The sequence below is a fragment of the Salmo trutta genome, chromosome 30 (genome assembly GCF_901001165.1).
Source record: "Salmo trutta chromosome 30, fSalTru1.1, whole genome shotgun sequence".
Taxonomy (NCBI): domain Eukaryota; kingdom Metazoa; phylum Chordata; class Actinopteri; order Salmoniformes; family Salmonidae; genus Salmo; species Salmo trutta.
Window position 1 is genome coordinate 43,700,008 of NC_042986.1, and position 13,040 is coordinate 43,713,047.

The 13,040-nt window shown below is 48.3% G+C and overlaps 1 protein-coding gene across 1 annotated transcript in view; it reads left to right on the forward strand.

Annotated features, from left to right (window-relative positions):
* Positions 1 to 9,047: 9,047 nt before the first annotated feature.
* The window catches only part of LOC115168791 (plexin-B3), a 153,982-nt gene continuing 149,989 nt past the window's right edge, over positions 9,048 to 13,040 (forward strand). Inside the window, exon 1 of the mRNA XM_029724347.1 lies at positions 9,048 to 9,169. The gene's annotated coding sequence lies outside the window, so the exon portion shown is untranslated. The remainder of the gene's footprint in view (positions 9,170 to 13,040) is intronic.

The window sequence follows — 13,040 nt, forward strand, 5'->3', positions numbered from 1 at the left end:
TTGCACTTTTCGCACCAAAGTACGTTCATCTCTAGGAGACAGAACGCGTCTTCTTCCTGAGCGGTATGATGGCTGTGTGGTCCCATGGTGGTTTATACTTGTCACTATTGTTTGTACAGATGAACGTGGTACCTTCAGGCATTTGGAAATTACTCCCAAGGATGAACCAGACTTGTGGAGGTCTACAATGTTTTTTCTGAGGTCTTGGCTGATTTCTTTTGATTTTCCCCATGATGTCAAGCAAAGAGGCACTGAGTTTGAAGGTAGGCCTTGAAAAATATCCACAGGTACACCTCCAATTGACTCAAATGATGTCAATTAGCCTATCAGAAGCTTCTAAAGCCATGACATCATTTTCTGAAATTTCCAAGCTGTTTAAAGGCACAGTCAACTTAGTGTATGTAAACTTCTGACCCACTGGAATTGTGATACAGTGAATTATAAGTGAAATAATCTGTCTGTAAACAATTATTGGAAAAATTACTTGTGTCATGCACAAAGTAGATGTCCTAACCGACTTGCCAAAACTATAGTTTGTTAACAAGAAAATTGTGGAGTGGTTGAAGAACGAGTTTTAATGACTCCAACCTAAGTGTATGTAAACTTCCAACTTCAACTGTACGTATGTATATGTGTGTGTGTATGTATATATGTGTGTGTGTGTGTTATATATATGTATATTCCTATTCATTGAACAAGTAAACGTTTAGGACAATAGGTGTTTCTCTCCCTCTCTGTCGTCGTGTCTCTCTGTCGTCGTGTCTCTCTGTCTTCGTGTCTCTCTGTCGTCGTGTCTCTCTGTCGTCGTTGTCACGCTTGTCGTCGGTAATGGAGGACCAAAACGCAGCAGGTATGTGTATGCTCATCTCGACGTTTTAATGAATACAAAAATGAACACCAAAATAACAAACAGAAATAACGATCGACAAAACAGTCTGGCAAAGCATAAGGCTTAAACACAGAACAATCTCCCACAAATGACAAACACAAACACACCCCAATATATGGGACTCTCAATCAAAGGCAAAGAGAAAACACCTGCCTTCAATTGAGAGTCCCAAACCCAATTAATCAACCATAGAAACACAAACATAGACCCTAAACCAAAAACCCGGAAATACTAAATCAAACACCCTTTTAACAAACACACCACCCTGAACTACATAAAACAAATACCCTCTGCCACGTCCTGACCAAACTACAAAAACAATTAACCCTTATACTGGCCAGGACGTGACAGTCGTGTCTCTGTCGTCGTGTCTCTCTGTCGTCGTGTCTCTCTGTCGTCGTGTCTCTCTGTCGTCGTGTCTCTCTGTCGTCGTGTCTCTCTGTCGTCGTGTCTCTCTGTCGTCATGTCTCTGTCGTCGTGTCTCTCTGTCGTCGTGTCTCTCTGTCGTCGTGTCTCTCTGTCGTCGTGTCTCTGTCGTCGTGTCTCTCTGTCGTCGTGTCTCTCTGTCGTCGTGTCTCTCTGTCGTCGTGTCTCTCTGTCGTCGTGTCTCTGTCGTCGTGTCTCTCTGTCGTCGTGTCTCTCTGTCGTCGTGTCTCTCTGTCGTCGTGTCTCTCTGCGTCGCGTGTCTCTCTGTCGTCGTGTCTCTGTCGTCGTGTCTCTCTGTCGTCGTGTCTCTCTGTCGTCGTGTCTCTCTGTCGTCGTGTCTCTCTGTCGTCGTGTCTCTCTGTCGTCGTGTCTCTCTGTCGTCGTGTCTCTGTCGTCGTGTCTCTCTGTCGTCGGTCTCTCATGTCGTCGTGTCTCTCTGTCGTCGTGTACTCTCTGTCGGCGTGTCTCTCTGTCGTCGTGTCGTCTCTGTCGTCGTGTCCTCTCTGTCGGCGTGTCTCTCTGTCGTCGTGTCTCTCTGTCGTCGTTCTCTCTGTCGTCGTGTCTCTCTGTCGTCGTGTCTCTCGGTCGTCGTGGTCTCTCTGTCGTTCGTGTCTCTCTGTCGTCGTGTTCATTTCAATGGGGTTTGTTGGTTCATGTTGTTTGTTGGTTCATTTGTTTGTTTGTTCATTTGTTTTGTTGGTTCATTTGTTTGTTGGTGTAACAGGGTTGGTTATGTTTCCACTTCCCTCTAAGAAATGTGTATTTAATGTTCAAGCATTCTTATTGGTTGGTTCAACTCTGATGACAATGAGGTGTGTTGTGATTGGGCCCCCGCTTGCAGGTAGGGGGAGATCGCGAACATCAGGTTATGTAATGAAAATGTGATGCGAGGGATTTTACCATCGACAGCCATCAATATCGTTAAGCACAACTAACATGCGGTTTTCCCATTTAACAGCAGATAGTAAATGATGCTCAACTGGGACCACTGGCTGATGTGATTATTAGGAGAAAACACAACGCAAGGAGATTATACATCTGTTACATCGACATGGGAAACATATGTTAACATTGCCAAAGCAAGTGAAGTAGATAATAAACCAAACTGAAATAAACAATAAAAATTATCAGTAAACATTACACTCACAGAAGTTCCAAAAAGTATAAAGACATTATAAATGTCATATTATGTGTATATATACAGTGTTGTATTGATGTACAAATGGTTAAAGTACAAAAGGGAAAAATAAATAAGCATAAATATGGGTTGTATTTACAATGGTGTTTGTTCTTCACTGGTTGCCCTTTTCTTGTGGCAACAGGTCACACATCTTGCTGCTGTGATGGCACACTGTGGTATTTCACCGAGTAGATATGGGAGTTTATCAAAATCGGGTTTGTTTTTGAATTCTTTGGATCTGTGTAATCTGAGGGAAATATGTGTCTCTAATATGGTCATACATTTGGCAGGAGGTTAGGAAGTGCAGCTCAGTTTCCATCTCATTTTGTGGGCAGTGTGCACATAGCCTGTCTTCTTTTGAGAGCCAGGTCTGCCTACGGTGGCCTCTCTCAATAGCAAGGCTCACTGAATCTGTACATAGTCAAAGCTTTCCTTAAGTTTGGGTCAGTCACAGTGGTCAGGTATTCTGTCACTGTGTACTCTCTGTTTAGGGCCAAGTAGCATTCTAGTTTGCTCTGTTTTTTGTTAATTCTTTCCAATGTGTCAAATATCTTTTTGTTTCTCATTATTTAGTTGGGTCTAATTGTGTTTGCTGTCCTGGGCTCTGTGGGGTCTGTTTGTGTTTGTGAACAGAGCTCCAGGACCAGCTTGCTTAGGGGGCTCTTCTTCCAGGTTCATATCTCTGTAGGTGATGGCTTTGTTTATGGAAGGTTTTGGGAATCGCTTCCTTTTAGGTGTCTCTCTCTCTCGCTGGCGTTGTATCTCTGGCTCGTGCATCTCTGTCTCCTCTCTCTCTCTCTCCTCTCTCTCCATCTCATCGCCTCTCTCTCGGTCTCTCTCTCATCTCTCTCTCCTGTGGTCCCTTGGCATCCTCTCTCTGGCCGTCTCGCTCTCTCTCCCTCCTGTTGCTCGTGTCTCTCTCTCTCTGCCGCTCCACTCCTCTCTTGTTTGCGTTGTCCTCTTCCTCGACCTTCCACTTCTCTCCCTCGCCCTCTCTGCTCTCTCCTCCTCTGATGCTCCCTCAATCACGTCTGCCATCGCTCTCATCTCTCTCTCTCTCCTGTTTTCGTGTCTCTCTCTGCCCCTTTCTTGCATAAGCAGCAGCAATTATTTTTTTAACCTACCAATCCTTTCAACGGTGTCCGTCCGCCTCCTCCTCCCTCACTACAAACACCAATTTCCTCCTAATTACTGTCACCCCCTCAACCCTTGCCCCACAACACTCATCCCCTCTCCACCCGGGTCCACCCTGCATGCACCCCTCCACTCCCCCCCTGATTGCACCCTTCCTAATGCACCCCTCCCCTCTCCACCGGGTCCCCCCTGCATGCACCCCTCCACTCCCCCCCTTGATTGCACCCTTCCCCCTCTCGCATCTCTCTTTCTCTGCACCTGCCTCTCTTTCTCTCTCTCTCTCTCTCCTGTTGTCGTTGTCTCTCTCTCTGCCTCTCTTTCTCTCTCTTTCTCTCTCTCAGCTCTTCCCTCCCTCCCTCCCTCCCTCCCTCCCTCCATGCTAAATGCTAGTTCAGCTCTTCCCTCCCTCCCTCCCTCCCTCCCTCCCTCCCTCCCTCCTCCCTCCCTCCCTCCCCTCCCTCCCTCCATGCTATAGCTAGTTCAGCTCTTCCCTCCCTCCCTCCCTCCCTCCCTCCCTCCCTCCCTCCCTCCCTCCCTCCCTCCATGCTAATGCTAGTTCAGCTCTTCCCTCCCTCCCTCCCTCCCTCCCTCCCTCCCTCCCTCCCTCCCTCCCTCCATGCTAATGCTAGTTCAGCTCTTCCCTCCCTCCCTCCCTCCCTCCCACCCTCCCTCCATGCTAATGCTAGTTCAGCTCTTCCCTCCCTCCCTCCCTCCCTCCCTCCCTCCCTCCCTCCCTCCCTCCCTCCCTTCCTCCCTCCATGCTAATGCTAGTTCATCTGCTCTCTAGAGCCCGACCGATATATCAGTTCACCGACATGCCTTTTAAACTCTATATGGGTATGGCTGATAATTCCACCGATATTCAATAAACAGGATTAAAAAAAGGTGATCTGAATGTCATGAGGTGATCTCGTTCTCATGATGTCACTAAAGGGATCTGAACGGCCGTTGTCATGACGTCACTAAAGGGAATCTGAACGGCCGTTGTCATGACGTCACTAAAGGGAATCTGAACGGCTGTTGTCATGACGTCACTAAAGGGAATCTGAACGGCCGTTGTCATGATCAAATGTTATTTGTCACATGCGCCGAATTCCGTGAATTGCTTACTTACAAGCCCTTAACCAACAATGCAGTTCAAGAAATAGTTAAAATATTTACTAAATAAAGTCAAGTAAAAAAATGTAACAAAAAGTAAGACAATAGCAATAACAAGGTTATATACAGGCGGTACCGATACCGAGTCAGTGTGCGGGGATAAAGGTTAGTCGAGGTAATTTGTACCTATAGTTGGGGGTGTAGTGACTATGCATAGATAATAAACAGGGAGTAGCAGCAGTGTACAAAACTGGAAGGGGGGGGGTCAATGTAAATAGTCTGGGTGGCCATTTGATTAATTGTTCAGCAGTCTTATGGCTTGGGGGGTAGAAGCTGTTAAGGAGCCTTTTGGACCTAGACTTGGTGCTCCGGTACCGCTTGCCATATGCACCACCCTCTGTAGCGTCTTACGGTCGGATGCTGAGCAGTTGCCATACCAGGCGGTGAAGCAGCTGGTCAGGATACTCTCAATGGTGCAGCTGTATAACTTTTTCAGAATCTGGGGACCCATTGCAAATCTATTCAGTCTCCTGAGGGTTAATAGGCTTTGTCGTTCCCTCTTCATGGCTCTCTTGGTGTGTTTGGACCATGTTAGTTAGTTGGTGATGTGGACACCAAGGAACTTGAAACTCTCAACCTGCTCCACTACAGCCTTGTCGATGTTAATGGGGGCATGGTCGGTCCTCCTTTTCCTGTGGTCCACAGTCATCTCCTTTATCTTGCTCACGTTGAGGGAGAGGTTGTTGTCCTGGCACCACACTGCCAGGTCTTTGACCTCCTCCCTATAGGCTGTCTCATCGATGTCGGTGATCAGGCCTACCACTGTTGTGTCGTCAGCAAACTTAATGATGGTGTTGGAGTCGTGCCTGGCCACGCAGTCGTGGGGTGAACTGGGAGTACAGGAGGGGACTAAGCACACACCCCTGAGAGACCCCAGTGTTGGGGATCAGCATGGTGATATGTGTTGTTGCCTACCCTTACCACCTGGGGCGGCTCGTCAGGAAGTCCAGGATCCAGTTGCAGAGGGAGGTGTTTAGTCCCAGGGTCCTTAGCTTATTGATGAGCTTTGAGGGCACTATGGTGTTGAACGCTGAGCTGTAGTCAATGAACAACATTCTCACATAGGTGTTCCTTTTGTCCAGGTGGGAAAGGGCAGCGTTATTGCAATTTTTGAGAGCTCAGTGTTGTGAAGTGACACTTTCATTTCTCCGCTGTTTATATTTATATTTTTTTTACTTAACACTTATTTTTCTTCAAACTGCATTGTTGGTTAAGAGCTCGTAAGTAACCATTTCACTACACCTGTTGTATTCGGCGCATGGGACAAATAACATTTTGATCTGAAGTAGTATATCGGCAGATATATCGGCAGGTTTTGTTACCCCCCCAAAAAATCGTATCGAACCCAAATAAACATGTTGGCCGTGCTCTGCTGATCTCACTGGTGTTGTCTCAGCAGGATAGTTTCACTCTACTCTTTTGCTCTCTCTCCCTCCCGCCATCTCTCTTTGAGTTTTTACTTGACCTTCTATAACAGTACTTCAATGTTTGATTTGTAAAATGTGATACTCAACTCCGGTGCGTATGTCAGTTTTTATAGTTTACTCTGTTTCCCTCTCTTCCTGCTGCTGCATGCCGCTAACCACCCCAGCCCTGCCTGCTAACCAGCCCCAGCCCTGCCCGCTAACCAGCCCCAGCCCTGCCCGCTAACCACCCCCAGCCCTGCCTGCTAACCAGCCCCAGCCCTGCCCGCTAACCAGCCTCAGCCCTGCCCGCTAACCACACCCAGCCCTGCCAAGCCCTGCCCGCTAACCACGCCAGCCCTGCCAAGCCCTGCCCGCCAACCACCCAGCCCTGCCTGCTAACCAGCCCTGCCCGCTAACCAGCCCCAGCCCTGCCCGCTAACCACACCCAGCCCTGCCTGCTAACCAGCCCTGCCCGCTAACCAGCCCCAGCCCTGCCCGCTAAGCACCCCAGCACTGCCCGCTAACCATCTCCAGCCCTGCCAAGCCCTGCCCGCTAACCAGCCCTGCCTGCTAACCAGCCCCAGCCCTGCCCGCCAACCACCCCAGCCCTGCCTGCTAACCACCCCAGCCCTGCCAAGCCCCGCCCGCTAACCAGCCCTGCCAAGCCCTGCCCGCTAACCACCCCAGCCCTGCCAAGCCCTGCCAAGCCCTGCCCGCTAACCACCCCAGCCCTGCCCGCTAACCAGCCCCAGCCCTGCCAAGCCCTGCCACTAACCATCCCCCAGCCCTGCCCGCTAACCACCCCAGCCCTGCCCGCTAACCACCCCAGCCCTGCCCGCTAACCAGCCCTGCCCGCTAACCAGCCCCAGCCCTGCCCACTAACCACTCTCAGCCCTGCCCGTTAACCACCCCCAGCCCTGCCGGCTAACCAGCCCTGCCCGCTAACCAGCCCTGCTCGCTAACCAGCCCCAGCCCTGCCTGCTAACCAGCCCTGCCCGCTAACCAGCCCCAGCCCTGCCCGCTAACCACTCTCAGCCCTGCCCGCTAACCAGCACCCAGCCCTGCCCGCTAACCACCCCCAGCCCTGCCAAGCCGTGCCCGCTAACCACTCTCAGCCCTGCCCGCTAACCAGCACCCAGCCCTGCCCGCTAACCACCCCCAGCCCTGCCAAGCCCTGCCCGCTAACCAGCCCCAGCCCTGCCCGCTAACCAGCCCCAGCCCTGCCCGCTAACCACACCCAGCCCTGCCAAGCCCTGCCCGCTAACCAGCTCCAGCCCTGCCCGCCAACCACCCAGCCCTGCCTGCTAACCACCCAGCCCTGCCTGCTAACCAGCCCAGCCCTGCCCGCTAACCACCCCAGCCCCTGCCCGCTAACCACCCCCAGCCCTGCCCGATAAACCAGCCCTGCCCGCTAACCAGCCCTGCCCGCTAACCAGCCCTGCTCGCTAACCACCCCCAGCCCTGCCCGCCTAACCAGCCCTGCTTGCTAACCCCCCCCAGCCCTGCCCGCTAACCAGCCCCAGCCCTGCCAAGCTGGGGCGAAGGATAACCTTCCAACAGGACAACAACCCTAATCACACAGCCAAGACAATGCAGGAGTGGCTTCGGGACAAGTCTCTAAATGTTCTTGAGTGGCCCAGCCAGAGCCCAGATCTGAACCCGATCGAACATCTCTGGAGAGACCTGAAATAGCTGTGCAGCGATGCTCCCCATCCAACCTGACAGAGCTTGAGAGGATCTGCAGAGAAGAATGGGAGAAACTCCCCAAATACAGGTGTGCCAAGCTTGTAGCGTCATACCCAAGAAGACTCAAGGCTGTAATCGCTGCCAAAGGTGCTTCAACAAAGTACTGAGTAAAGGGTCTGAATACTTATGTAAATGTTTAATCATATTTTTTATAAATTAGCAAAAATGTCTAAACCTGTTTTTGCTTTCTCATTATGGGATATTGTGTGTATATTGATGAGGGTAAAAAGAACAATTGAATCCATTTTAGAATAAGGCTGTAATGTAACAAAATGTGGAAAAAGCCTGAATACTTTCCAAAGGCAATGTATTTTTATAAAATTGTGGGCTGGCCTTGCTAAACATCTTGCTTTTAGAGGATACCTTAATTACGCTCCTCTCACTATTGCTAGGACTTGTTATAACTGCTCACACTTTGTCAAGTGTTCTTCGAAACCACTGGTGGGAGTCCGTCAGAGAACCCTCTGACTGAAACAGTTTCCTCGTGTTAATCTGTATTGTTAGATACTGTTGACCCACTATGTCAAACACCGGCAGGACGCTGCCAGGCCTCATCTGGTCCCCCAGCAGGCGAGGGGGCCTGGGGAAAGACAGGTGGGGGGAGAGCTGAGGGCTGGGGAGAGAGTGGGGGTGGAGGGGTGGGGGCTAAGGAGGGGGTAGAGGGGGTGGGGGCTGAGGAGGGGTAGAGGTGTGGGGCGAGGATGGGCTGAGGAGAGAGAGGGGGTAGAGGTGTGGGGGCTGAGGAGGGGCTGAGGAGAGAGAGGGGGTGGGGGGCTGAGGAGGGGGCAGAGGTGTGGGGCGAGGATGGGCTGAGGAGAGAGAGGGGGTAGAGGTGTGGGGCGAGGATGGGCTGAGGAGAGAGAGGGGGTAGAGGCGTGGGGGGCTGAGGAGAGAGAGGCATGACTGGGACTGGAGAGGAGGAGGGAGGGAGCACAGAGGGATATTAAATACGCTTCTTAGAGCCATTAACTTATCACACTGTTAAAAAGAGGAATAATGAAATATTAAGTAGCAAGACCCCGGCCTCGTGAAGAGGCCGGGACCCTGTTGGAAACTCGCAGGACACGGACACGGTAACAGACCACACCTCTTTTCTCTATTCTATTCCCAGCGGGGTCCGTCCTCCCGTTCTCTCCCCCATATCTCCGCTTCTGCTGCTCACCTCGCGCTGCCGTCCTTCTGCTGAACAGCATAACGGGGAGAGAGTGTTGGATAGAACAAAACATTCGGGTACTTTTTACATTTTCTAAAATCTATTTTTCACAGATTTCTGTTGGGTGAATAAACTCTGGATTTGTGTTTTTGGAATGAAACATGGATGAATATGGATACTGAATGAAGTAAGTGTCATTAATGAATGGAACTTCGATAGGGTTGTGTGGTTTTATGATTGAACGGATGACTGCTTGCCTCTCTCTCTCTCACAGGAGGGGTTGTGAGTGGAATGCTCTGAATAATGCTTTTATCAGAAGTGTTGAGGGAGGTGACAACATTGTCGGCTGGTGGTGAGACCTTGAGAGCGCTGTCCATCTTATTCCTGATGCTATTATGTTGTTGAGGTTCTTATGCTGACGAATAATAGCCTAGGCAAAAGTGTTTACATTTTTTTGGCGTGGGGCATTAGGATTTTAATTGTATGAAAAATATCACATTTATTGTACGAAAGCCATTGTATGGGAATCAGTGTTTTGTACATTTCTCCATCATCACATGTCTGAAGAAGTTATAATAACTGAAGAATGAAAGAGGGGTTATGAGTCTGTGACAAATGTCTCATTGATTATATGAAACTAGTATAAGAATCAGGCTTTTGTACTTGCCCTAGACTAGTCTGGAAGTTGAGTTTAGAGAGAACAGGCTATGTTGTATTGTTCTCTGTCTGAATTATATAGTGTCTTTCTCGGGGAATGTAAAGTAGCCTACAATTTATCTCCTCCATTATTTTTGAGACCGTCACAATGACAGCTGGCAAAGCTGAGCCCAATACAAAACTACTGCTGAATTTCTGTCTGAGCTCTACTCTTCTCCTGTCGTTCAATTTATGGTGTATAGATTATATTGAAAAAATGTAAAATATAAAGTTTATTTCTCAATAATTATGTGCATAAATGTGTTTCTCTGTTAGTGAGCATTTTTCCTTTGCCAAGATAATCCATCCACCTGACAGGTGTGGCATATCAAGAAGCTGATTAAATAGCGTGATCATACACAGGTGCACCTTGTGCTGGGGACAATAAAAGGCCACTCTAAAATGTGCAGTTTTATCACACAACACAATTCTACAGATGTCTCAACTTTTGAGGGAGTGTGCAATTGTCATGTTGACTACAGGAATGTCCACCAGAGCCTCCAACGTCATTTTACAGAATTTGGCAGTGCGTACAACCGGCCTCACAACCACATACCGACGCTTGGCATTCAGGCCAAAGAGTTCAATCTTGGTTTCATCAGACCAGAGAATCTTGTTCCTCAGGGTATGAGAGACTTTAAGTGCCTTTGGCAAACTCCAAGCGGGCTGTCGTGTGCCTTTTACTGAGGAGTGGCTTCCATCTGGCCACTCTACCATAAAGACCTGATTGGTGGAGTGCTGCAGAGATGGTTGTCCTTCTGTAAGGTTCTCCCTCTCCACATAGGAACTCTGGAGCTCTGTCATTGACCATTGAGTTCTTGGTCACCTCCCTGACCAGGGCCCTTCTCCCCCGATTGTTCAGTTTGGCCGAGCAGCCAGCTGTAGGAAGAGTCTTGGGGGTTCCAAACTTCTTCCATTTAAGAATGATGGAGTCCACTGTTCTTGGGGATCTTCAATGGTGCAGAAATGTTTTGGTTCCCTTCCCCAGATCTGTGCCTCAAGACAATGCTGTCTCGGAGCTCTACGGACAATTCCTTCAACCTCATGGCTTGGTTTTTGCTCTGGACATGCACTGTAAACCGTGGGACCTTATATGGACAGGTGTGTGCTTTTCCAAATCATGTCCAATCAATTGAATTTACCACAGGTGAACTCCAATCAAGTTGTAGAAACATCTCAAGGATGATCAATGGAAACAGGATGCACCTGAGCTCAATTTTGATTCTCATAGTAAAGGGTCTGAATAATTATGTAAATGAGGTATTTCTGTTTTTAAATTCTTATACATTTGCAACAATTTCTAAAACCCTGTTTTTGCTTTGTCCATTATGGGGTATTGTGATGTCATTATGGGGTATTGTGGTAGGTAGGTAGGTAGGTAGGTGCGTAGGTAGGTAGGTAGGTAGGTTGGTAGGTAGGTTGGTTGGTACATCGGTGGATAGGTGGGATAGGTGGATGGATGGATGGATGGATGGGTAGGTAGGTAGGTAGGTAGGTAGGTTGGTTGTTTGGTACATCGGTGGATAGGTGGATAGGTGGATGGATGGATGGATGGATGGGTAGGTAGGTAGGTAGGTAGGTAGGTAGGTAGGTAGGTAGGTTGGTTGTTTGGTACATCGGTGGATAGGTGGATAGGTGGATGGATGGATGGATGGATGGGTAGGTAGGTTGGTTGGTACATAGGTAGGTCAGTTGGATGGATGGATGGATGGGTAGGTAGGTTGGTTGGTACATAGGTAGGTCAGTTGGATGGATGGATGGATGGATGGATGGTTGGATGAATGGATGAATGGATGGATGGGTAGGTAGATGGATAGGTAGGTTGGTTCGTACATGGATGGATGGATGGGTGGATGGATAGGTAGGTAGGTTGGTTGGTACATAGGTAGGTCAGTTGGATGGATGGATGGATGGGTGGATACATGGATGGATGGATGGATGGATGGATGGATGGATGGATGGATGGATGGATGGATGGAGGGAGGGAGGGAGGGAGGGAGGGAGGGATGGGTGGATGGATGGATGGATGGATGGATGGATGGGTGGGTGGGTAGGTAGGTAGGTTGGTAGATGGATGGATGGATGGATGGATAGGTGGATGGATGGGTAGGTAGGTTGATTGGTACTAGAGGTTGACCGATTATGATTTTTCAACGCCGATACCGATACCGATTATTGGAGGGCCCAAAAAGTCGCTACCGATTGTTCGTCCGAAATTGTATTTATTTTATTTTATTTTTTAAAATGTATTTTATTTTTTATTATTAATATTGTATTATTTGTAATAATGACAATTACAACAATACTGAATGAACACTTATTTTAACTTAATATATTACATCAATAAAATCAATTTAGCCTCAAATAAATAATGGAACATGTTCAATTTGGTTTAAATAATTGAAAACAAAGTGTTGGAGAAGAAAGTAAAAGTGCAATATGTGCCATGTAAGAAAGCTAACGTTTAAGTTCCTTGCTCAGAACATGGGAACATATGAAAGCTGATGGTTCCTTTTAACATGAGTCTTCAATATTCCCAGGTAAAAAGTTTTAGGTTGTAGTTATAGGAATTATAGGATTATTTCTCTCTATACGATTTATATTTCATATACCTTTGACTATTGGATGTTCTTATAGGCACTTTAGTATTGCCAGTGTAACAGTATAGCTTCCGTCCCTCTCTTCGCTCCTACCTGGGCTCGAACCAGGTACACATCTACAACAGCCACCCTCGAAGCAGCGTTACCCATACAGAGCAAGGGGAACAACTACTCCAAGTCTCAGTGAGTGACGTTTGAAACGCTATTAGCGCGCACCCCGCTAACAGGCTAGCCATTTCACATTGGTTACACCAGCCTAATCTTGGGAGTTGATAGGCTTGAAGTCATAAACAGCGCAATGCATTGCGAAGAGCTGCTGGCAAAACGCACAAAAGTGCTGTTTTGAATGAATGCTTACGAGCCTGCCGGTGCCTACCACCGCTCAGTCAGACTGCTCTATCAAATCATAGACTTAATTATAACATAATAACACACAGAAATACGAGCCTTAGTTCATTAATATGGTCAAATCCGGAAACTATCATTTCGAAAACAAAACGTTTATTATTTCAGTGAAATACGGAACCGGTCCGTATTTTATCTAACGGGTGGCATCCCTAAGTCTAAATATTCCTGTTACATTGCACAACCTTCAATGTTGTGTCATAATTACGTAAAATTCTAGCAAATTAGTTCGCAACGAGCCAGGCGG